This window comes from Panicum hallii, chromosome 1 (genome assembly GCF_002211085.1).
Source record: "Panicum hallii strain FIL2 chromosome 1, PHallii_v3.1, whole genome shotgun sequence".
Classification (NCBI taxonomy): Eukaryota; Viridiplantae; Streptophyta; class Magnoliopsida; order Poales; family Poaceae; genus Panicum; species Panicum hallii.
Window position 1 is genome coordinate 27,595,693 of NC_038042.1, and position 24,513 is coordinate 27,620,205.

The window sequence follows — 24,513 nt, forward strand, 5'->3', positions numbered from 1 at the left end:
TTTATCCCAGCTGGTACCATACTAAATAGCACAGGCTCGAAGCATATCCTCCAGCACTTGGTTGGTTCTTTCTGTCTACCCGTCTGTCTGAGGATGATAGGCGGTACTGAAATGTAGCTTCGTATCCAACGAATCATGCAGCTGCTCCCAGAACCGTGAAGTGAACTGAGATCCTCGGTCAGATATGATATTCTTCAGAACACCATGCAGATAGACGACCCTGGAGATGTACAACTCTGCGAGTCTAGCACCGGAGTAAGTAGTGTTCACCGGAATGAAGTGGGCAACCTTCGTCAACCGATCCACTACTACCCATATAGAATTGTACCCTTTCTGAGTACGAGGAAATCCAACAATGAAGTCCATAGTGATCTCCTCCCATTTCCACTCTGGAATCTTCAACGGCTGCACTAGACCTGCTGGCCTTTGATGCTCTGCCTTGACACGCTGACAGGTGTCACAGATAGCCATGTACTCTGCAACGGAACGCTTCATCCCATACCACCAGAATCGTTCCTTGAGGTCATAATACATCTTCATGCTACCCGGATGAATGGAATATGTTGTATCATGAGCCTCACTCAAAATCAGCTTCCTGAGATTCTTTACATCTGGCACACACATCTGGCCCTTGTACCACAAGGTACCCTGATCATCCTCTCTGAAATGAGGTGCTTTGCCAATCTTGAGCAGTTCACCGATCTCCTGTAGCTTCTTATCTTCTTTCTGATGCTGCCTGATCTCTGCCTCTAGAGTGGGTTCTGCCTCAAATGATGCACTCGAGGTGTGATGCAAGAAACCCAGACTCAACTGCTCAAACTCCTCGCATAACTCTTGAGGCATCTGAAAAGCCACGGTCATGTTGACATAACTCTTCCTGCTCAGAGCATCTGCTACAACATTGGCCTTGCTTGGATGATAATGAATCTCCAGGTCATAATCCTAGACTAACTCTAACCATCTTCTCTGCCGCATGTTCAGCTCACTCTGAGTGAAAATGTACTTGAGGCTCTTGTGATCGGTGTAAATATCACACCTTTGCCCAAACAAGTAATGCCTCCATATCTTCAGAGCATGCACAACTGTGGCTAACTCCAGATCATGCATGGGGTAATTCAGCTCGTGCCGGCGCAACTGCCATGAAGCATAAGCTATAACTCTGCCTTCCTGCATCAGAACGCAACCAAGACCATCCTTCGAAGCATCACAATACACTGTGAATCTCTTGCTCTGGTCTGGCAGAGTAAGGACTGGCGCCGTAGTTAACCTCTTCTTCAGCTCATTGAAAGCCATCTGACGCTCATCAGTCCAGGAGAAATCCACACCCTTCTCTAGCAAAGAAGTCAAAGGCTTCGCAATCTTGGAGAAATTCTCAATGAACCTCCGATAATATCCTGCTAAGCCCAGAAAGGAACGAACTTCCTTCACAGTATGCGGCACCTCCCAGTCAAGCACATCCTTCACCTTGCCGGGGTCCACCACAATACCTCCCTTGGAGATGACATGACCGAGGAATGGAACCTCGTCAATCCAGAATTCGCACTTGCTGAGCTTGGCATACAGCTTGTGCTCTCTCAACCTCTGCAACACGAGCTTCAGATGCTTCTCATGCCCTGCCTCTGACTTGGAATATACCAGGATGTCATCAATGAATATCACCACAAAGGTGTCCAGATAATCCATGAAAACCTTGTTCAGTAGATGCATGAAGAAAGCTGGAGCATTGGTCAAGCCGAAGGACATGACCGTATACTCGTATAGCCCATACTTGCAGGTGAATGCCGTCTTCGGGATATCCTCAGGACAAATCTTCAGCTGGTGATAACCCAAACGCAGATCAATCTTCAAGAATACACAAGCACCCTGAAGCTGATCAAAGAGATCCTCAATACGGGGTAATGGATGCTTGTTCTTGATGGTGACTGCATTCAGATCCTGATAATCTACGCACATTCTCTTCACACCATCCTTCTTCTCTACAAGCAATACAGGAAAAGCCCAAGGAGAGAAGTTGCGACGGATATAGCCCTTGGCTAGCAACTCGTCGATGGTCTTCTTAACTTCCTCATGCTCAACGGGTGCCATATGATAGGGCCGTTTAGCAATAGGAGCTATGCCAGGCAAGAGATCAATAGAAAACTCAATGTCGCGATCAGGTGGCATACCTGGCAAATCATCTGGAAAAACATCCGGGAATTCAGACACCACGCGAATACCATCTGTGGGTCTAGCCTCCATCTGACAAAGAAATCCAGAGGGCTCCGAAGCACTGACTGTGACTTCCTGTCCATCCGGTGCTAACAAGTGGACAGTCCTCTGAGCACAATCAATTCTGACACCCCATCTAGCAAGGGTCTCCATTCTCAAAATCACATCGATACCCTTGGTGTCTAGCACCATCAGATTTGCACTGAACTCTACCCCCCTTATGGCAACACTGACTCCGGGGCAGAAGATATGAGACCTCAACTGCCCTCCCGGTGAAGATACTAACATGCACCTCTTTAATGTGCTAGTACGAATACCATGATGCTCGACAAAAGACTGAGTAATGAAGGAATGCGTAGCACCAGTATCGAAAAGCACTGTAGCAAGGTGGGTATTAACCATGAACGTACCAATAACCACGTTGGGAGCCTCGCCCGCCGACTCGGCCGTCACGTGGTTCACCCTGCCCTGTGATGGCACCTTGGGCTGAGCTGGGCGCCCCTGCGGTCCAGACTGCGCCTTCCGGGGATTGGGATTAGATCCCGCGTACCGTTTCGCCCAGAACCGCCAGATCAGAAGCCAACACCTGAGATTAGATCTAGGTTAAGATGGGGTCCGGAGCGTCAGATCAAGATCCGACGGCTGAGATGCATAGATACCAGTTCATGGATTGGTTTAGATCCGAGCCATTAGATTTAGATCCAGTGGCCCAGATTAGAAGATACTGGTTCGCCCCGGCGCTTTTATTAAAGAGCCCCTGGGATTATTAGAAACCAACCCGCAGTCCACGTTAGTTCAAAAGTAATTCCATTTAAGTCCTGTTTTTAGCGTCTAGGCCCCTGAGCTTCTTAGATATAGAACCCGCCATCCAGCCCCTGTGTTTTTGCGTGTTAGACCCTAGGTCTAACCTTTAATTATGCTTAAGTCCCTATTTTTTGCGCAGAACCCCCTCGAAACTTCAGTTTTCTCGCAGTTAAGCCCCTAGACCTTGTTTTAGCTCTAGTTTTCGCGTCTTAGCTCCGTTTTAAGTGGTTTTTACGCTCACGCGATCGTTGTAAAGCGTAGAATAGCTTTAGCTTAGTTTTGTGTGCTGTTTTATTGTATTTTTGTACTGTTTCTTATCTTTTGCCATTATTTGCGTGTATGTGCATGTGTGGACCATGTTTTGACGTTACAATCGTGAGTAGACGTTGAGCCACCAGAGGAGTACCAGGAGCCACCTTCTTCAGACGCCTTTGAGCAGCAGCAGGAGAACTTTGAGGAAGGCAAGTATAAGATGAACATCCTATCACTTTTAAACACAATTTCATACTGCATTTTAATACTGTATGCCTATAAGGATTTCCTAGCCACTTTAATCCTTTATATATAAATACCTTGGGTTGCATTTTGGTTAAGTTGTGCTAGGTGCTGCGCTCTCACACATTATGGTCCTTTTTAATTAAATTTGATTAATGGTATATGCAACTCGATCCTAAGAGTGGCCCTCTATGCTGTGTGCTTGAGCGGCTCATGTCTCGTTAAAATATGTTTTTATAGGAACATGGTTTAGGGGGGGGCCAGCACGGTGCTTAGTGCTTGGTTGGCCACTCTCCATAAGGACTGGTTCATAGAGCGACAACCTGGGACAACCGCGCAACCACAAGACTGGAATGGGACGGTCTTGACTTACTAATTAGGACATTTTGGTTTGGGAGTAACTTACCTGCGGGGCAAGAGGGGTGGTAAGCTTCAATGGTCCCTACTCCTCCGGCTTGGTCTATGCTGTGTGCTTGTACCCCCGTAAGGTGGGCCCCATCGTCGCCGATCCAGAAACCTTAGCGGTTACACCTTACTAACGTGGTCCTTTGTAATGGTCTCATAGTGCGCTTGCTAGTCATCTCACATAAGGAAGTGTGATGAACAACTAGCGTAGCTCACGACTTGTGGGTAAAGATGTGCAACCTCTTGAGAGTGTAAAACTGGTATACTAGCCGTGCTCATGGTCATGAGCGGCCCAGATCCTCCGTCTGATTAGTGGGGTTTATCTTTGGTGGTTTGGCTTGGATTTCAGTAGATTCATGAGTGATTTTAATTAATTATTCAGTAACTTGGGTTATGGTAATTCATCCACTTGTAGTAAATAGCTTTAATTAAATTTGCCCAGATTAAAAGCTAACGCAGTTGAGTCAGCTAACCATAGAGCCTCATAGTTTGTATTATACTTGTTGAGTACAAGTTGTGTACTCACACTTGCCTTCTCTACTCTTCTATTCTCTTTGTGATGTCTTCGACTGCTGCTTAGTACCAGGCGACGTGGAGGACTACATCAGCGGACTCGACGACTTCTAGACGTTTGTCTCCCAGCCGACGTCCCTGTGGTGCCCTATTATTCATGTATTTATTTTACACTTCCGCATTCCTTGAACTGATTCTTGATTCGGTTGTAATAAAGAATTCATTTACAATTTATACGCTTTTATTTCGTGATTTGTGTTGTGATATCTTGATAATTTTGTTGTATATATGCGTGACTTGATCCTGGCGCATATATGATTGCTCGGTTTATGTCTTTATAAATCGGGTGTGACTAATACAATCCTATTATACAATTAGAATGGAAATAATATCAGAAATTACAATCTGAACTCCACCCTTAAAATGAAGGGGAGATAGGCCTCACACCTTAAAGTAAGAATCCCATCTTGGGTTTCCTGCAATTTTAGCTGGAGTTGATGTCGATGGTGGTGTAACCTTTCGTATCTCTCCAATAGCGTGAATTACTTTGTTGAAATAGCGACTAACAGTTTCACCGAACCTATAAAAATTGGTGTCAACTAACCTATTTCTAACATTGTGACCTACTGTGTTTAAAAACATTGCAACCTGCTGCTCAATAGACAAATGTATGGTGTCTTGCAAAAGGCCTCGGTCCTTAAAAAGCTTACAAAATTGGAAGAAAGATGCTCTATTAAGTCTAAGCATATTGACACAAGTTACATCATTCTTCCGTATCTTATTATTCAGATACTCAATTCTCATTCTATCCCTCTCCTCAATTGGAGCATAGGTAATTGTTTCTACAGGTTCACGGCGTTTTCTTTTTTAGATTGAATAACTATGGCCATCATTGAAAGTAACATATGCATTGCAGCTGTGTAAACTAAAAGATGCTGCTTCTTATCCATCTAAATTATACAGAACAAAGATAAAATCAAAAAAAATTTAAGGCATAACAAATAATAACACAGGGCATATAGTCAGTAGTTGTAACATTGTGAGGCGTACACGTTACCTTCGTAACTCCAGCCAAACTTCTTCCTGCGAACTGCCAGGATCAAAACAAAAAATCATAGACCGAACAGATCAACAAATCAAAGATAGGGGCGGTGCCCCGTGGGGGGGTGGTGAAGCGTCCCCCCATCAGGGAAGACTAAAAAGTGTTACTTTATCAGTCCCAGGAGGCTGATAACACTTTTATTACATCAGACGGTACATCACCGTACAGCTCTACGCGGTAATGGGCAGTGAAGCGCCACTATCGCGAGGATTACAACTAAAACCCACACTGCTACACTAGCTATGAAAAGAGGGTCATCAGAGTCTTGCGCCATGCGGAACTCCAGCGGTGGCCTTAACCACAGGCAAGACTGGGTGCAGGATGAAACCCTACTCGACGTCTTCGGGGATGTAGTCTGGATCTTCCACTGTAAAAGTAAAAATAGGGTGAGTACAAACGTACTCAGCAACTCCAATCACACCCACGGAGGGGGTATAACAGAAATCAATGCACAGGACAATCCAAGGATAAGGTTATGGTTCATTTGCGGAAAACTTAGTTGTATGCAAAGGTTCGTTTTAGAAACATTTCCAAAACGAGTTTTCTAGTACCAAGAAGCACACGATGTTGATCCACCCAGGATCCAAGTTTTAAACCGCTACCGGACTCCCCGTCCGTCGTAGCACACGGCACAACTGCCGGACACTTTTCAAACAACTCACACCAGCCCAACCACTTCTGGAGAGAAACACTAGTTATGTGACCACACCATAACTTGCCCAATACCGTGGGCACGGCTATTCGAATAGATTTTAACTCTGCAGAGGTGTGCAACTTTACCCACAGGTGGGGTACCACAACACGATCACCGTAGTGTCGGTGCAGATCCCAACTAAGCCATTACGCACCTTAGCTAGACCGGACTAGCCACCACGGGATCCATCAAGGGGCCATTCGACCTATCTCCGAGGTTTAACCGGGGCATAAGTCACACAGAGCTTATCCCTTCTCCTTGATCACCCGTTGCTCTCAGCTCTCCTGATGGCTACCAGACTAACTAGTGGGATTTATGCTAAGCCGTTGCCCATACAACGGTCAAGTGGTTTGCACGACAGGAAACTAGGTGAGATGACACATCAACTCGGTCCTTAGGGGTGACAAGATGGATATCTCCCTTCCTTGCTCAACCACACAGGTACGAGCACACCAACAGCAATTCACATAGAAATGCCATCCATCCCGTCTGACTCATCTTTCAAAAACCACATTTTATCCCTCCCCACACGCACACATTTCTTTATAAAATCAGGTGGTCAAGGTATGGTTATCACAAACAAGGGTGGCTATCCTACCATGTTTTCAGCAAGCAAAACCATGCAATTTTATAAAACAGGCCATTGGGTTGTGTTTATAAAAGCTAGGACAGAAACATGCATCAAAGGGCGGGATTGAACTTGCCATCATCAAACCCTTGCGGGAGATCCTGATCGAGGCACTGTCCCTCGGGCTCGGGATCGCAGAACTGGTCCTCATTCGCTTGGTCACAGTCGGGACCTTCCTCGTTCACTCCGTGTCCTACGACGCAAACAAACAGGCACACAATCAAGCGAAAGAACTAAAAACTTTCATCGTTGAGCTTGAATCGGAAATAATTTAGTTACGGAGATAGGGGTAATATTTTTAGGTGGTTTCTTAATGGCATGGCTAGGACTATACTAGAAAGGGCATGGTAAAGTTTCGGGTCGATCGGAGGTCATTTGGCGCATAAAATGACGAGGTGAAGGGGGGTTCAGGGGTTAAACAAGGTTCAGGGACTTGTTCGTAAATAGTTATGCTATAGAAAGGACTTGATTATAATTTCCTGAACTATTTTGGGGTATGTTAGGAAGGTGTAGGGGTTTATTTGATATTAGGTTTACACGGCGGGGGTTGTTTTTCTAATTAACTAAGAGCAGGGGTTCCTGTAGCTAAAAGTGGCACAAGGGAGGGGATTCTTTTGGGAAAAGGGGGAGGCCAGGGGGTTTTGTGTCAAAGGGCCACCTTCTTCCTCCTCCCCTCACGGGAAACAGAGGAGAGGGAAGGGGAGCTCCGGCGCCGGCCGTCCCCGGCGGCCCGGGCTCGATGGCGGCCCCGAGGGTGGGGGAAAAGGGAGGGGAGCGCGAGGGGAACCGGTTCCCGGCCTCACCTCGGGCCGGGGCGGAGCGAGGAGGCGCGCCCACGGTGGGCAGCGGGCGGCGGTGGAGCTGCGGGCGGCGGTGGCGCTGCGGGCTCGAGGGCAAGCTGGGAGTGGCGGTGGAGGCCGTGGGGAAAGGGAAGGCGGGGTGGGGGCCTATTTATAGGCGGAATGAGGCGGTGGGGAGGCGGCCGCGACGGTGGCCGGTGCGGAGCGCCATTAATGGCGCTTCGGCTGCTTGCGGATGTCGTGGAGCGGCGTACGGGCGGCGGGGTCGTCGAGGCGTCGCCAAGCACGTGGGGAAGGGGGCTGTGCAAGCACAGTTGATGGCGCGAGCAGCGAGGGAGGGGTGCGGCAGTGGCGGCGGCACGGCCACGCGCGCGAGCGCGCACGGCGCGGCGAGGCGCGGGCCAGGGGGCGGGGCGGCGCACACCGCGGTGCGTGCACGTGGGAGCAGTGGCTGGGCCGGGCGCCAGCGGCGGACGGTGCGGCGTCGCGGCCCGGTTGTGCGCGGGTGGTGCAGCGCGTGGTGCACGCGCGGGGCGTGCGCGGCTGAGCGCAGGGGCGCGGTGCGTGCGAGGGGGAGGGTAGGCGGCCGGTGCCTGGCGCGGCGGGGCGCGGCCAGGCGGCGCGCGTGCGGGAGCCAAGCAGGGGGGTGGCGCGGGCTGAGCGGCTCTCAGGAGCAGAGGAGGGAAGAAGAGAAGGGAGGAGAAGGGAGGAGGGAAAAGAAAAAGAGAGAAAAGAAAGAGAGGAAAAGGAAAGAAAGAAGAGAGAAGAAATGGGAGAGAGAAAAAGGGAAAGGAAAAAAGGAGAGAGCAAGAGAGAAAAGAAAGGGAAGGGGGGTCGCGTCGGCGCCGATCGCGGAAAAGCGGTCGCGCGTGGTCGTCGGCCGCCGAGCGGTGCGGGATGGGACAGCGGTCAAGTTCGGTGTCGGTCAGAAAGGGTTAGGGCTAGGGTTTTGACGACGAACGGCTTTTAAACAAAGCACTCTAGCGCGTGATTTAATTTGGTGGATTTTCAGGGCGTGACAAACCTACCCCACTTAAATGAATCTCGTCCTCGAGATTCAACTGGCTCCTAAACAGATGGGGAAATTCCTTCTTTAAAGCCTCCTCGCGTTCCCAGGTTGCTTCCTCTACTCCGTGTCTGCTCTATTGAACCCTGCATATCCGTACCTCAGAGTTTCTTGTCCTTCTAGTGACAGTGTCCAGAATTTTGATCGGTACTTCCTGGTATCGCAGATCCGGCTGTAGATCTATTGTTTCCACCGGCACATGTTCTCCCTCAGGTACTCTCAAACACCTTCTTATTTGCGAAACATGAAACAGTAGGTGTATATATGACATTTCTTCTGGTAACTCCAGTTGGTATGCCACGGCTCTGACTCTCTTTAGAACCCGATATGGTCCGATGTATCGAGGGGCCAATTTTCCTTGTACCTGAAACCTCCGCGTTCCTCGAATGGGTGAGACTTTGAGATAAACGAAATCTCCTGGGTTGAAGCTTATTTCTCGCCTTTTCTTGTCTGCGTAGTTCTTTTGTCGGGACTGTGCTGCTTTCAATTTCTCGCGGATCTCCGCTACTTTTTCTTCTGCTTCTTTTATGAGTGCGGGTCCTACTAGGGCACGTTCTCCAACTTCTGACCACATTAGGGGAGTTTTGCACTTTCTTCCATACAGGGCTTCGAATGGCGGCATGCCCAAGCTGGCTTGGTAGCTATTGTTGTACGAGAATTCTGCATAAGGTAGGCTCTGCTCCCAATCATTTCCATAGGTCAGGACGCAAGCTGTTAGCATATCTTCCATAATCTGATTTACCCTCTCGGTTTGACCATCCGTCTGTGGGTGGTATGCGGAGCTGAAATCTAACTTAGTGCCCATGGCTTTATGCAGGCTTCTCCAAAACCTAGAGGTAAATTGGGTTCCTCTATCTGAGACAATTCTGCTAGGCACTCCATGTAACTTTACCATGTTTTCCACATAAAGCTTTGCCAACTTTTCTCCACCGTAATTAGTTCGTACGGGTATGAAATGAGCCGATTTAGTGAGTCAGTCCACTATTACCCATATGGAATCATGTCCCTTCTGTGTTCGGGGTAGACCCACTACAAAGTCCATTCCTATCTCATCCCATTTCCAGACCGGAATGGGTAGGGGTTGCAATAATCCCGCTGGCTTTTGATGTTCGGCATTGATCCTTTGACAAGCATCACAATGGGCCACAAATCATGCAATATCCGCCTTCATCCCATTCCACCAATATTTTTGCCTTATGTCCATATACATTTTGGTGGATCCTGGGTGGATGGAGTAGGCCGAGTTATGGGCTTCGTCCATGATTATCCGCCGAAAGTCTCCATTCCGGGGTACACAAATCCTATTCTCGTACCACAACGTTCCCTTATCGTCCACTCTGAAACCCGGCGCTTTATTTTCTCCAGTTTGTTTGCAGATCTTTATTAACTCCTGATCCAAGCTTTGAGCCTCTCTAGTTCTATCCTCTAGTGTTGATTGGATGTTCAGCACATGGCTGGAACCTCAAGGAACAATGTGCACATTTAATCGTGCCATTTCCTCGCGCAGATGATCATCTTTGGGCCCATAGGATTTCCGACTCAAGGCATCAGCTACTACGTTTGCTTTCCCGGGGTGATAATGAATTTCCAAATTGTAGTCCTTGACCAACTCCAACCATCTTCTTTGTCTTAAGTTTAAATCCGGCTGGGTAAAGATATACTTCAGACTCTTGTGGTCGGTGTAAATCTCACACTTATTTCCAATCAAGTAGTGTCTCTAAATCTTAAGGGCATGCACTACGGCTGCCAATTCCAAATCATGGGTCGGCTAATTCTGCTCATGAGTCCTGAGTTGGCAGGAAGCATATGCAACGACCTTCCCATCTTGCATCAGCACACACCCTAATCCTTGTCGGGATGCGTCACAATAAATGACAAAGTCCCGATGAATGTCCGGTAGGGTCAGCACTGGGGCGGTTGTCAACCTTTGCTTCAATTTTTGAAAACTTCTTTCACAAGATTCTGTCCAGACGAACTTCTTCTCCTTCTTAAGAAGTTCCGTCATGGGTCGGGCTATCTTAGAGAATCCCTCAATAAATCTTCGATAGTACCCAGCTAATCCAAGAAAACTTCTGATTTCACTAACATTAGTCGGTCGCTACCAGTTGGAAACTGCTTCGACCTTCTCTGGGTCCACTGCTACGCCTTCCGCGGTCAGAATGTGACCAAGGAAAGCTACTCTCTCCAGCCAGAATTCACACTTGCTAAACTTGGCATATAGCCTATGTGTCCTCAGCTTTTCCAATACTACCCGCAGATGTTGCTCATGTTCCTGAATACTCTTGGAGTAGATAAGTATGTCGTCGATAAAGACTACGACAAACTTATCCAGCTCATCCATAAATACCTTGTTCATGAGGTTCATAAAATAGGCAGGGGCATTGGTTAGTCCGAAGGACATTACGGTGAACTCAAACTGCCCGTAGCGGGTGACAAAAACTGTCTTAGGGATGTCACTTTCCCTAATCTTGAGCTGAAAATATCCTGACCTTAGATCGATCTTGGAAAAGTAATTGGCTTCTTTTAGCTGATCGAAAAGGTCATCAATCCTGGGGAGGGGTACTTATTTTTGATGGTAACCTCGTTCAATGCTCGGTAATCTACGCACAACCTCATACTCCCATCTTTATTCTTGACAAACAGAACTGGGGCTCCCCATGGGGACGAGCTTGGTCTGATGAAGCCAATTTGTTGCAGTTCTTCTAGTTGCTTCTTTAATTCTGCCAACTCAGAGGCTGCCATTCTATAGGGTCTCTTGGCTATGGGGAAGGTTCTAGGGATGAGGTCAATGACAAACTCTATGTCCCTGTCTGGTGGCATACCGGGAAGTTCTTCAGGGAAGACATCTGGGTATTCATTTACTACTGGGACTTCTTCTAAGGACTTGGCTTCCATGCTAAACACCATTGGGCTAGACCCACTTTCCTGGGTATGGCAGGTTACTCGTACTCCCTCGGGGTTTGTTAAGTGTACCACTTTGTCAGCACAGCCTATGAGGCCATTGTGTCGGCTTAACCAGTCCATTCCAAGGATCACGTCTATCCCCTTAGACTTAAGTATTACTAAATCTGCTAGAAATTCTACCCCACTTAAAATGATCCTTACCCGTAGACAACCTAGTTGGCATTTGATGTCGCCTCCAGGCGTCCGGGTTAATAGGGGCGTTTTCAGTAGTACTGTAGGTATTCGGTGTTGTTCCACAAAATTTGAGGATATGAACGAGTGCGATGCTCCAGAATCAAATAATACTGTTGCCAAAGCTGAGTTGACTAGGTACTCACCGAGTACTACGCCCTGAGCTCCTTGAGCTTCCTGCGCGTCGATGTGATTAACGCGGGCTCGTCCAAATGATTGCTGGGACTGCTTCGTCTGCTGACTGTTATCATTGTTGTGGATGGGTACTCGGTTGGCGCCGGTCAGGGCTGGTCTGGGTCCATTCACCGAGTTGGAGAAGGCTGATGTGGCCGGCTTATTCTTGGCATAAGGGCAATTGGCAATGAAATGCCCTGTCTCACGGTAGTTGAAACAGGCCCTAGCATTGGTGTTGTCGGATGCGACCAGGCTGGCATTACTCTGCGGGGCCTTCATGGCACTCTGGCTTCTAGGCTGTGTGTTAGGGGCCCGTGGTCCTGTCGCTTGAGATTGAGTCCTATACTGCATTGGGGCCTGAGATCTTGGTGCAGTATAGCTGAAGTTCCTCGGCTTTTGGAAACGGTCCTGTTGGCGGGCCTTACTTTCCAGGAATTTCCGTTTGTTATCCTTCCTCTCTTCAATTTTGGCCCTTTCCGTAAGGATAGCCTTGTTCATCAGGGTATTGAAGTCAGGATAGATCTGAGGGGTAAGCAAGGTCCGGAGTTCTGGGTTTAGTCTCTTCTTGAACATGTCTTGTTTCTTGTCATCGTCGTTCACTTCCTCCGGTGCATATCGGGCCAACTCCATGAACCGGTGGGTGTACTCTTCCACCGTCATGCTTCCTTGCTGCAGTGCGTGGAACTCATCCGCCTTGCGCTTCATGGTGGCCGAAGGGATGTGATAACGGCGGAACTCCTTCACGAATTCCTCCCAAGTGATGGTAGAGGCATCCTCGGCTGCAGCACAATAATTTTCCCACCAGGATAATGCTGTTCCGGTGAGTTGGTGGGCTGCCAGAAGGACTTTATCTCAGTCCTGGCATTCGAACGGTTCGAGTTTCCTCTGAATTACTCGTAACCAGTCATCTGCATCCAAAGGGTTGCAGGATCCAGCAAAGGTGGGTGGCTTGGTCCTCAGAAAGGCTGTCAGCTTGTTGTTCATGTTCTGCCCTCATGGTTGCCGGTTAACGAGGGCGTTGGCCAGTGTTTCCAGTATGAGGGTCTGGTTGTGGATTATTTGTGCCAGGTCTCCGAGGGGTGGGGGTGGTGGTAGTTGCTCTCCTCCTTGATTTTCTCCTCGGTTCTGGCTTACTTCCTGTTCCCCCTGAAGATTTTGTCCAACAGGCTGCGGTTCGGCACCAGTGGTTGCAGGGTTCCGGCTACGGGAGGCCCTTGCGACGCTTCGGGGAGCCATCTGTTGATTGGGTAGAGTGGGGTTACTATTATGTGATGTTTAAGTTGTTTAATTCGTATATAAGGCAGGATCTACCTCCTGCCAGTAGTTATATAACAAGCAGCACACAACATCACAAACAACAAGCACAAACAATTTCATTAGTGCAAGGGGGAGGTACAGCTTGGGGTAAGGCTAGGTCTCGTACTACTCATCCGGGATCAGGCACGACTTAAACAAAAGCGGCTGGGGACACATCACTAGGGTGGCGTCGGTTATTTTATTCGCGAGGCAGGCCTTCTTCTGGGGCGGAAAGCGTGAGTGATCCTTGCTCGCCATCCTCTGGATTCCCATTGGTCAAGGGTTGCGCTGCAGCATCTCCTTCGACGGCGGCAGTGGAACTTTCAGGGTTCTCGGGTGGGGCTTGTGTGTTTCCAAAGAGGGGTCCCTATCCTATGACGGGCGTCCCGAGTAAGACATGGTCTTCTCCGGTTGCCGAGACTGGTGTCCCACTTTGGGTCCACTCTAGCATACGCCGGTCTCGGGCCTGCCTGAGGCTCTCTTGGGCGACTGCTTCGCTGCTGACCGCGGCTGCGGCCCTTGCCTCAGCTTGGGCAGCTCGGATCTGCTGCAGTCTCACTGCGAGTTCTGCTTGCTCGGCTCGATGGACCTGCTCCCTCAGGAGGCTGGCTTGCCCATCGAAGAGTTGGTCCAGGGCGGCTAGATAAGTAGCCACTTGGTACAGAGGACCTTCTTCCTGGCGACGACGTTCCAGGCTTCTCATGCGTGCTTCCCAAACTGGGGTTCTGATGGCCGGCGAAAAGAACCTTACTGGTGTGGCGGCGAGGTGTCCTTCAAAAATCCGGCATAGATAACGGAGCGCTTTTCTAACGGTCAAGGGGTAGGTGTCTTGGTGCCTAAACCCTGTGGCAGTCACTCGTCATGGCTGGATGTCGGGGTAGCTGTTGCTCCTGGCGATGACCAGAATCACCCTGCAGCGGAGGGTACCATGGTGTTCGTACTCTCTGCTGTAGTACCTTGGGCGTTCCGTAACGCCAAGGCTCTCCAGGGCGTTGATCAAAAGGCTGGGAAAGCCAGGTGCAGCTTGGCAATCGCCCTGGGTCCATCCTTCCTCAGCCATCTGAAACAAGAACAGGGTAAACAGTCTTGCTTAGGTAAAAGGGAGTAGGTAACATTTATTATTACAACATGGGGGGCACCGTGTCCATGGGTACATGGTTATTAGGGTAGGGTTCTAGCTTGGAGTGCTATTCCTATCATGGGGATTCTTCCTCGTTCCTGATAGGGCGCTTCTTTATTGGGAGGTTCATCGCCTCGTCTTCGGTCTGAGTACCTTTATCCCAATGGGTTTCCTCGGGTTCCTCTTCTTCTTCTTCTATCCATCCATCTATTCCTCTACGGTTTTCGTATTCCTGCATCTGGGCTTGGAGGGCGGCTAAGGAATACTCGGCGCGTGCGGCTCTTATCCGTTGTTCTTCCAGTTCCTGGGTTGCCTTTTCTACCCCATGGATTAACTGCTTCAGTTGTGCCGCCTGTTCACGGTAGAGTGCATCCAGGCCGGTAAGGTAGATGGATACGTGGGAGACCGTATCTTCTAGGTCCTCTTCTTCTCTTCCGAGTCCTCTCATCCGGGCGATCCAAGTGCGTCCCCTTCCTTCAGTAGGTGGGAAAAATACCATAGGGGTCCGCTGAAGGTGGTGCTTGTAGATCACACGCAGTCGTCGCAGGGCTTTATGGGCGGCCTTTCGGTAGGTGTCAGGGAAGCGAAAGCCAGAGGTGGAGATGAACCAGGGGTCCACATCAGGGTAACGGGTGCTTTTTCCTACAAAGATCATCATGTCGCACCGAAGGATGCCCTTGGAGGTGTATTCTCGATAAGCATACTCCGGTGGTTCCATGACTCCGATGCGTTCCAGGCTGAGTATTAATAACTTAGGAAAGCCGGGTTCTGCGTGGCAGACTCCGTCAACCCATCCATTGTCAGCCATCTGGAACAGGGCAAAGACCAGTGGTGAGTGCTTGTGCAGGAAAAGAGCTAAGTCCAAACAAGTCCTAGGGCCTAAAAAAGGTTTTCGTTCCTAGGGTCACGTCCTACGGCCAGCCTATGGCTCTGATACCACCTGAAGCGTCCCCCCATCAGGAAAGACTAAAAAGTGTTATTTTATCAGTCCCAGGAGGCTGATAACACTTTTATTACATCAGACGGTACATCACCGTACAGCTCTACGCGGTAATGGGCAGTGAAGCGCCACTATCGCGAGGATTACAACTAAAACCCACACTGCTACACTAGCTATGAAAAGAGGGTCATCAGAGTCTTGTGCCATGCGGAACTCCAGTGGTGGCCTTAACCACAGGCAAGACTGGGTGCAGGACGAAACCCTACTCGAAATCTTCGGGGATGTAGTCTGGATCTTCCACTGTAAAAGTAAAAATAGGGTGAGTACAAACGTACTCAGCAAGTCCAATCACACCCACGGAGGGGGTATAACAGAAATCAATGCACAGGACAATCCAAGGATAAGGTTATGGTTCATTTGCGGAAAACTTAGTTGTATGCAAAGGTTCGTTTTAGAAACATTTCCAAAACGAGTTTTCTAGTACCAAGAAGCACACGATGTTGTTCCACCCAGGATCCAAGTTTTAAACCGCTACCGGACTCCCCGTCCGTCGTAGCACACGGCACAACTGCCGGACACTTTTCAAACAACTCACACCAGCCCAACCACTTCTGGAGAGAAACACTAGTTATGTGACCACACCATAACTTGCCCAATACCGTGGGCACGGCTATTCGAATAGATTTTAACTCTGCAGAGGTGTGCAACTTTACCCACAGGTGGGGTACCACAACACGATCACCGTAGTGTCGGTGCAGATCCCAACTAAGCCATTACGCACCTTAGCTAGACCGGACTAGCCACCACGGGATCCATCAAGGGGCCATTCGACCTATCTCCGAGGTTTAACCGGGGCATAAGTCACACAGAGCTTATCCCTTCTCCTTGATCACCCGTTGCTCTCAGCTCTCCTGATGGCTACCAGACTAACTAGTGGGATTTATGCTAAGCCGTTGCCCATACAACGGTCAAGTGGTTTGCACGACAGGAAGCTAGGTGAGATGACACATCAACTCGGTCCTTAGGGGTGACAAGATGGATATCTCCCTTCCTTGCTCAACCACACAGGTACGAGCACACCAACGGCAATTCACACAGAAATGCCATCCATCCCGTCTGACTCATCTTTCAAAAACCACATTTTATCCCTCCCCACACGCACACATTTCTTTATAAAATCAGGTAGTCAAGGTATGGTTATCACAAACAAGGGTGGCTATCCTACCATGTTTTCAGCAAGCAAAACCATACAATTTTATAAAACAGGCCATTGGGTTGTGTTTATAAAAGCTAGGACAGAAACATGCATCAAAGGGCGGGATTGAACTTGCCATCATCAAACCCTTGCGAGAGATCCTGATCGAGGCACTGTCCCTCGGGCTCGGGATCGCAGAACTGGTCCTCGTTCACTTGGTCACAGTCGGGACCTTTCTCGTTCACTCCGTGTCCTACGACGCAAACAAACAGGCACACAATCAAGCGAAAGAACTAAAAACTTTCATCGTTGAGCTTGAATCAGAAATAATTTAGTTACGGAGATAGGGGTAATATTTTTAGGTGGTTTCTTAATGGCATGCTAGGACTATACTAGAAAGGCGTGGTAAAGTTTCGGATCGATCGGAGGTCGTTTGGCGCATAAAATGACGAGGTGAAGGGGGGTTCAGGGGTTAAACAGGGTTCAGGGACTTGTTCGTAAACAGTTATGCTATAGAAAGGACTTGATTATAATTTCCCGAACTATTTTGGGGTATGTTAGGAAGGTGTAGGGGTTTATTTGATATTAGGTTTACACGGCGGGGGTTGTTTTTCTAATTAACTAAGAGCAGGGGTTCCTGCAGCTAAAAGTGGCACAAGGGAGGGGATTCTTTTGGGAAAAGGGGGAGGCCAGGGGGTTTTGTGTCAAAGGGCCACCTTCTTCCTCCTCCCCTCACGGGAAACAGAGGAGAGGGAAGGGGAGCTCCGGCGCCGGCCGTCCCCGGCGGCCCGGGCTCGATGGCGGCCCCGAGGGTGGGGGAAAAGGGAGGGGAGCGCGAGGGGAACCGGTTCCCGGCCTCACCTCGGGCCGGGGCGGAGCGAGGAGGCACGCCCACGGTGGGCAGCGGGCGGCGGTGGAGCTGCGGGCGGCGGCGGCACTGCGGGCTCGAGGGCAAGCTGGGAGTGGCGGTGGAGGCTGTGGGGAAAGGGAAGGCGGGGTGGGGGCCTATTTATAGGCGGAATGAGGCGGTGGGGAGGCGGCCGCGATGGTGGCCGGTGCGGAGCGCCATTAATGGCGCTTCGGCCGCTTGCGGCCGTCGTGGAGCGGCGTGTGGGCGGCGGGGTCGTCGAGGCGTCGCCAAGCACGTGGGGAAGGGGGCTGTGCAAGCACAGTTGATGGCGCGAGCGGCGAGGGAGGGGTGCGGCAGTGGCGGCGGCACGGCCACGCGCGCGAGCGCGCACAGCGCGGCGAGGCGCGGGCCAGGGGCGGGGCGGCGCACACCGCGGCGCGTGCACGTGGGAGCAGTGGCTGGGCCGGGCACCAGCGGCGGACGGCGCGGCGTCGCGGCCCGGTCGTGCGCGGGCGGCACGGCGGGCGGTGCGGCGCGTGGTGCACGCGCGGGGCGTGCGCGTGGGCATGGGCGGCCGAGCGCAGGGGCGCGGTGCGTGCGAGGGGGGGTAGGCGGCCGGTGCCTGGCGCGGCGGGGCGCGGCCAGGCGGCGCGCGTGCGGGAGCCAAGCAGGGGGGGTGGCGCGGGCTGAGCGGCTCTCAGGAGCAGAGGAGGGAAGAAGAGAAGGGAGGAGAAGGGAGGAGGGAAAAGAAAAGGAGAGAAAAGAAAGAGAGGAAAAAGGAAAGAAAGAAGAGAGAAGAAATGGGAGAGAGAAAAAGGGAAAGGAAAAAAGGAGAGAGCAAGAGAGAAAAGAAAGGGAAGGGGGGTCGCGTCGGCGCCGATCGCGGAAAAGCGGTCGCGCGTGGTCGTCGGCCGCCGAGCGGTGCGGGATGGGACAGCGGTCAAATTCGGTGTCGGTCAGAAAGGGTTAGGGCTAGGGTTTTGACGACGAACGGCTTTTAAACAAAGCACTCTAGCACGTGATTTAATTTGGTGGATTTTCAGGGCGTCATAGGTGGCCAGGGGCCGGCGCCGCGCGGGGGAGTCGGGCGGTCACCTGGATCCGATGGTGCCGGGGGGGGGGGGGGTGCGGCGCTGCGCGGGGGAGAGGAGGAGAGGGGCGGTCACCTGGCAGCCGGGGGGGGGGGCGTCGGGGGGTGAGGGGGACGGTGCCCTATCTCGCACGTGCGGGAAAGAGGAACGGGAGCGCTCGCGTCCGGTTGGTTTGAGCGAATGGTATGATTCAGCATATTAGGCGAATATTCGCATCTTTTGGCTCCCCGAGCCACTCCGCTCCGCTCCATTCTGATGCGCTCCCCAACCAAATACACCCTAAGGGAACTCGCCCGCGGGGAGGTCGCCGGAGAGGAGCTCGCCGGGCTTGGACTCCCTCTCTTCCTCCCCATCGCCTGATGCTTCGTTCCGTGCCCCCCGCCGGTCATGTCCGCCGCCGCCGCCGGGCTTGGACTCCTCTCGAAGTCTCCATGCGAGTCGACGTGGGCAGAAGGATGCGAGTTGTTTAATTTACCACTTTAGTATAAAATGTTTACCAATACCAAGACGGAAAAGTGCCCTTGCATAGCTCAATGGTAGAGAGGCGCGTCCCTATTAACTGGTGCAGGGTTCGATCCCTCGATTTGCATCCTTTTTTTTTTGCTTTTTGGGTTATTTTCTAACATGTGCTATATTTTAACTGTTTTTATGTTTTAATTTTAGGGTGAAAAAAGATTTTTTGTAATTTGTTTGCGAAACCATTTTTTATTTCCACTTATTGCTTCAAAAACTTATTGGTGCCTTTATATCTATTGCCATGGGAATACCATGAGACTCAGGCATGTTCTTCGATCCCTCAATTTGCATCCTTTTTTTTTTGCTTTTTGGGTTATTTTCTAACATGTGCTATATTTTAACTGTTTTTATGTTTTAATTTTAGGGTGAAAAAAGATTTTTTGTAATTTGTTTGCGAAACCATTTTTTATTTCCACTTATTGCTTCAAAAACTTATTGGTGCCTTTATATCTATTGCCATGGGAATACCATGAGACTCAGGCATGTTCTTCATCCGGTTTACGCAACAGCATCCTGAATCCTGTTGTCATGAACCACGCCAAGACATGCCACATTTCAAGTGAAATATACTAGTCCCAAATAAAGATGTGCGACTCAATCTCAACTATTCCTCTTTGCTTTGTTCCTGCGTATACATCACCCGCACCTGAAGTAAAAATTTCTCGGTAAAAAATTATTCATCAATTATTCTGTTCACATGCATCGTATTGATTGAATCCATTTCACATTGAAGGACTAGCACTCAAACTACAAGTGAATTTGACTACTTTTATCTTTTTGAATTGAATTGTTCAGTACTTGCAATACAATGGTATCAAGGATGTCAAGTTCAAATCCCAGTGAACATGATTGAATAAAATAATTACAGACGACTCATATTTTTACATTAGTGCCCTTTAAGAAGCCTGCAATCAAGGGATGGAGAGGAAAGGCAAATTTTAATTTTTCCGACTTGAGAAAGCCAGCACGCTGCGCATGCTATTCTCGAACAAACTATGAGATGACCAGTAGTATCACGACATGATGAATGAAGATCGGCTGTGTAATGGTCACATGTAAATATTTTTACAAATTATGAATGAACAAACTATGATGATATATAATGATAATGGTAACATGTAAATATTTTTATTCTCAATTTTGAACCACTGTGTTCCAACTTTAATTTATAAAGCAAAAATATATGATGGTCAACTTTATAGATTCATGTAAAGACTTTATTTTCAGTTTTGAACCACTGTGTTTCAACTTTATAACACATAGACTTTTTTTTGAGATAGCAGCGGCAAAACAAAAACATGACTGAAATTTTGGAGGCAAAACAAAGCGTTTCGGCGGGTATAAACCCACCACACCCGAAAATTTGGAGGTAAAATGACATTTCTGTCGAAACATGTCTACAATGCTTTGCTCCGCATCAAGGGCAAAATGGTAAAACCTGCCACCGAGTTATCTATACCCTGCTTCCCCGTACCCTAGTGCCATTCCAGACCTTTCCCCTTCTCGGCCGCCTCCACCCTTCCCCTCCTCTGCGCCTCCCTCCTCTGCACCTCCACCCTTCCCCTCCTCTGCCGCCTCCACCCTTCTCCTCCACCACTGCCAGGTTCTGCTCCCCGACCCTCCCCTTCGCCGACCACCAAGATGCCTCCTGGTCGTAAGCGGGGAACAAGCAAGGCCCTAGCAGCAGGTAAATCCATACGCCGTGCCACTTCGATTTGTTCTAGATTCGAGTTGTAAATGTTGATTAGCATGATTGGTGGAAATAGATGCTAGGGCTTGCTGGTTTGGGGATTAATTGTTGGGAAAAATGCTAGGGTTTGCTGGTTTCGGGATTAGCTGGGGGAAACAAATGCTAAGGCTTGCTGGTTCGACGATTAATTGGGGAGAAAGATGCTAGGGTTTACTGGTTTCGGGATTAGTTGGGGGAAACAGATGCTAAGGCTTGCTGGTTCGAGGATTAATTGGGGGGAAAGATGCTAGGGTTTGCTGGTTCGGGGATTAGTTGGGGGAAACAGATGCCAAGGCTTGCTGGTTCGAGGATTAATTGGGGTGAAAGATGCTAGGGTTTGCTGGTTCGGGGATTAGTTGGGGGGAACAGATGCTAGGCTAGCTGATTTCTGATTTTGAGTTTCTGATGTGATGTGTGATTTTGCAGTACGTAGTACTGGCCACTTATTTTTTCCTTTCTGAAATAATGCATGTGACTCATGAACAGTATGCCATTGAGTCCTATCTGTATTAGTACCAGTTTGTTCTTATGTCCGATCTGGGCATACTAGTGTTCCTAGAGTTGATTTGTGCATGGATTAGTTCTTTTGCTAATTGCCATGTCCCTGGTGCTTACTACTAATACTTTGCAGGCATGATGCTAAGCAGAACTTTAGACTTTGATCCTGTAGGTTTTTATGCTTTTTTGCAGACATGTTTCTAGACTTTTTTTTTCAGTTCGTAGCAGAATTTATTGGTTTTGATCCTGTAGGGTTTTGCTTTTGATGGAGTAGAACAGATCAGCATATCCATATAAATTTATTGGATTGATGGTAGAAAGGTCAACTGCTTTTGAGTTGAACTGTGCAGAATCTGTAGTTTACTAGTTTTCATCTTTTAAGCTGTGCATTGGCTATCAGAGAAGCATTGTTGCTACCTGCAAATATAATGGTATCTGGTCATGTATGCTACTCTTTCCACTAAAACTATAGGGATTACAGGCTATCTTCTTGCATTGAAATTACAGAAGCAAATATAATGCTATATGTTCATGTATGCTTAGTGTTTATATAGCCTTGTAAATGAAGCAGCTAGAGTTCTATCGTGTTTGTTGTGTGTATCTTCTAGGATGTAGTTAGAGCTCTGTCATTTTTGCTGTTTGTATCTGCTCAGAAGCAGACTTGGTGCTGCAATTGCTCAGAAGCAAATCTGTTTCTGATTTATTTAAAAGTAGGAAAGAATTCAGATAATGCAACAAGCAATTGCAGCACCATTCCATTGTGTAGCAGATCTGTTTGTGATTTATTTGCTATGCAAAATTCAGTTCATATCCTTCAAATAGTTTATACATGATTTATTAACCATTGGCCTAAGTTTACTTTTGCAACTTACTTTTGCAAGTGCAACATTATACCTGCTGCTTGATCTCAAATACCTATGGTCATGATTAATTTTTTCTATGCATGTACAGAGGAACCACTCGCTGAATATGAAAGAGTGAGGGCTCAAACAATGATGAGGAACAACCAGATATTGTGCAGTCTTGGGGTTACTACATTGGCTTCAGTTCTTAACAGTTCGAGTTGGTCTGTCTGCTTCTTAATAGAACTCTGAATTTTATTTTGCTACCGATGCCTTTGTTTTGAAATAATAGTGCAATTGACCATCTCTGAAATACTTTGCTCTCTGAGACATTTGTTAAGCTTAAGAAATTGAGTTATAAGCAACTATATTGAAACTTCAGAACTAACAGATTATAGTAAAACCTATTTTAGATGATTTGCTGTTGTATGCTAATCATTGCTAGTTGTCTATATCTATTTTTTCCAATTTTCCTACTATCTAAATTTTTTCCATTGCGGGAAATTTTTCCTATCTTACTAACATATGTCTTATAGGAGAAGTGTCTGAAGGCCAAAAGTGAATCGTGAGAAAGTTAAGTACCCTCACAAGACAGGCTCTAGGTGCTACATTGCGCAGACCTATGCCGTGGTAAGATGGAAAAACTTTTTTCATGGTCATTTTGTTGAGTTTACAAGTTGGTCACATGCTACTTCTTTTCCTTGCAATAATCGAATCAACATTTGCATAGGACATGTTTTATCCATAGTTCAATCATTACCATGAGTTAAGCAATTTTTTGCCTTTGCCTGAGGGGCTGCAGGCTATTAGCAATAAACTTGTCTATGCGTGTATCTTTCCTTGTCTGTGGCAATAACTTATTGCGCATATAAGATCAAAGTATGACCTGGCAGTAACTTACTGTGCATGTAGCCTGCTACTGGTCTATATTACTACTGCTTGCAGCATCGTCTATATATTACTCCTGCTTGCAGCATCGTCTATATATTACTCCTGCTTGCAGCATCGGTTGAGAAGCAAGCCAAAGATGCCATTCCAGGAATCTGAAGCAGCAAGGGAGAATCAAAGGGGCGAGATTGAAAGTTTGAAGAAGCAAGGAGAGGAAACAAATGCTCTTCTTCGCCGTCTGTTATGCCTCAACAGGGAGTAGGTCCTTGACTACTTGCAGGTTCACGATGTCGTCTATTTATTTTGCTACTTGTGGTTGGATAGATGTTTTGGCTCTACGGTGGATGCTATATACTTTTTGGCTGTGAGTCCATAGAGTTATCTTGGCTGTTTAGTGAACATAGAGTTATCGAGTGACTTGGCTGTTTGTTTTTGGCTGTTTATCGGATGACTTGACAAGTGACGTGCTGTTTTGAATGAATATGTTGTTTTGAAGTGATGATGAATCTGCTGTAAAATACTGTGGGCTGAAATGATGACGAATCTGCCGTTATGGGCTACAATACTGATAGATCTGCTGTTATGGACTGAAATGGCTAGGATGTACAAATAGTTAAGGCCCACTCGGAAATTTGATTTAGGCCCATTTGAAAATTGAACATTATGGGCTGAATTTGATAATAAGATTAAAAAATAGGCTGAATTTGATAATGAAATGGGCATAAAATTCAGGTTAGCCCACATTGGATTCTTTTACTATATGGGCCTTGTTGGGCCACTAAATATTTTATGATGAATCAAATTATCATAATGGAGATGTCAAATCATATTCTAGTAATCGCACATCACATGAGGCAAAAATTTTATGACGTTTTCTGTCCTATTTGGCATGTATATAGTCATCCAAGCATACGGTTTTGTGATGTTTCTTGGTATTGATTATGATGAAAATAAGCATCATAAATTAGTGATGATAGAATAAAGGTCATAAGATATATGATGAAAAAAATATGTTTTCGTTATGAAATACCTTTTATTACATGGTATAGGCGACGAATGGGTTTTCAGCATGCAAGTGTCATAAATTATGAAATATAATAAAAATATTACTTCCAGTGATATAAATGGAACGTCATAGAAGTCCACATGTGTTGTAGTGCGAATACTGCAATACTTGACAACTTTAGGTATGATTAAACTAGCAAATGTTGTATAATATTTTGTGCAATGAGGCCACTCCCCTTCCTCAATGCATCCGGATTTTCTCCATTGCTGCTTTCGCATGACGAGCACGCTCTCCTCCACGCGCTGGGCAGCATGTTACATTTCCACCTCTTCTTTGCGCTCCTTTTCTGCTGCCTCCTCTTGGCGTCTCTTCTCCAACAACTCCTTCCGCTCCGCTTCCCACTCCTTCATGCTACGCAGATACTTCTTGTCCTTCTCCTCGATCTCAGGGGTTTGCAAAACATGCAATTGTTATACTCCAAATATTACACTATCGGTGTTTAACCTCCAAGACCACCG

General features: G+C 48.0%; 1 long non-coding RNA gene across 1 annotated transcript; it reads left to right on the forward strand.

Moving 5' to 3' along the window:
- Positions 1-22,347: 22,347 nt before the first annotated feature.
- Positions 22,348-23,488, forward strand: LOC112877028. The gene is made up of 2 exons (XR_003225425.1): positions 22,348-22,731; positions 23,105-23,488. It is a non-coding gene; the product is annotated as an uncharacterized LOC112877028 (long non-coding RNA).
- Positions 23,489-24,513: the final 1,025 nt, after the last annotated feature.